This window comes from Orycteropus afer, unplaced genomic scaffold (assembly GCF_000298275.1).
Source record: "Orycteropus afer afer isolate SDZICR_OR568_19922 unplaced genomic scaffold, OryAfe1.0 scaffold00127, whole genome shotgun sequence".
Taxonomy (NCBI): domain Eukaryota; kingdom Metazoa; phylum Chordata; class Mammalia; order Tubulidentata; family Orycteropodidae; genus Orycteropus; species Orycteropus afer.
Window position 1 is genome coordinate 5,478,103 of NW_006921714.1, and position 2,192 is coordinate 5,480,294.

The following is a 2,192-nucleotide window of genomic DNA, read 5'->3' on the forward strand; positions in this document are numbered from 1 at the left end:
CTGTCACAGTGGCACTAGCTAACCAGAACAGAAATCGACACCACGAAAAAGCACATAACAAAAGTGATAGCAACAAATTCATATTTGCCGATCATTACATATCTGGCAAGGGACTTATCTCTAAGATTTATAGAAAACTCCAATGCCTCAACACCAAAGGAATTAACAATCCAATTGAAAAATGGGCAGAAAACATGAATAGACACTTTATCAAGGAGGCTATTCAGGTGGCCAGCTAATACATGAAGAGATGCTCACAATCACTGGCCATCAGAGAGATGCAAATCAAAGCAACTAGGTACTGTTTCACCCCAGCAGTGATGGCAAAGTTCAACAAGACAGAAAATAACAAGTGCTGGTGGGGATGTGGAGAGACTGGGACTCTCATACACTGCTTGTGTGACTGTGAAGCGACACAACCACTGTGGAAAGCAATATGGCGATTCCTTAGAAAGCTGGAATTGGAGATATCATTTGACTCGACGATTACTAGATATATATCCTAGAGAAGTGAAAGCCAGGATAGGAACAGATACATGCACGCTCATGTTCATTGCAGCACTATTTACAATAGCAAAAAGATGGAAACAACCTACGTGCCCAGCAGCCAAAGAGTGGATGAGCAAACTACAGTACACACACATAATGGAATGCCATGCAGCACTAAAGAATAACGTAGAGTCTGCAAAGTACTGTATAATATGGATGAACTTGGAGGACATTATGCTGACTGAAATAACTCAGTCACAGAAGGACAAATATAGTATTAGTTCATTGCTGTGGAGGGTCAAGGAAAGGTTTGTATGTGGAGGGAAACTTTCTTTGTTGGTTGCCAGGGGTGGGAGGGAAGGAAAGGGAGCATTGAAAAAAAAAATGCATCGACCCATGTCACTTTAGTTTTGTGTATTTCACGGTACATATATTATATTTCAATAAAATGCATTAAAGAAAAAAAACCTCATAGTGACCCCTCCTTGGATTTCCAAGGCAGTATCTCTATGGAAGTAGATTGCCCAATCTTCCTTCCAAGGACTGGCTGGAGGGTTTAAACCACCAGCTTTCTGGTTAGCAGTCAGATCCCCTAGGCACTATGCCACTAGAACTCCCTATCACCATAAAGATAATAATAAAAAAAGATGAGCTTTGAATCTCAGAGTGACAGTGAACAATGCTAAGTGTTTCTAAAGGTAGGATGGCCTGCTGTCACTCCCCTGGCAGGCCCTTCTCATTTACCTCCTTACTCATTCCTGAAGTTCCATCTCATTTTTGCTTTTTTATTTCTATTGACTGCAGAGAAAACTCACTACCTACAGCACAAAGTATGCAGAAACAGGACAAGGAAGAATGGAGACTTACTTCCTGAAGAAGGAAAGTCAGTAACAGAAGTGGACAGAGTTCACACCGTCATTTCAAAACACACATGCACACACAAGAATCATTTCCATCTGGGAATTCTGTGAGTCTTGTAGGGACTCAGGGCACTACTGCATCATTCTACTTGAAATTCAAAAGACAACAGAAACCCACCTCAATTTTGTGATGGGCACGACCACATGCTCTGAATAAAGCATGTAACAGCCGTGAAACACCAGGAGCCTCACCAAGGACACAAGAACATTTACCGAGCACTGCTGTTGTTGTTAGGGGCCACGGTCTTCTCCAACTCACAGTGACCCCATGTACAACACAACGAAACACTTCCTGCTCCTGTGCCATCCTCACAGTCTTTGCTATGCTGAGGCCCACTGCTGCAGCCCCTGGGTCAATCCACCTTGGGGAGGGCCTCCCCCTTTTTCACTAATCCTCTACTTTACCAAGTATGATAGCCTTCTCCAGGGACTAGTCCCTTCGGACAACATAACCAAAGTACATGAGATGAAGTCTCTACATTCCTGCTTCTAAGGAGCACTCTGGCCAAGCACTAGGGATGTCATATGCTGAACTAAGGATGCTTGGCCATCAGACACTATAATTAGCACCCTAGCGACAGACAGGGTTTCATCCTGGAGAGGTGGCTTGAAATATAAGTGACTCTGGGATATAGAGGCACAATCTCTTCAAGAGTCAACAGGAATCAAAAGGAACCACTTTAGGATGAACTGATTTGGGTGGCATTCATACGTCCTAGTGGAGCTCTAATACTAATAAACACAGGCCTTGTAAAGATGGGGTCAGGGGAGGTAGCATTTTTC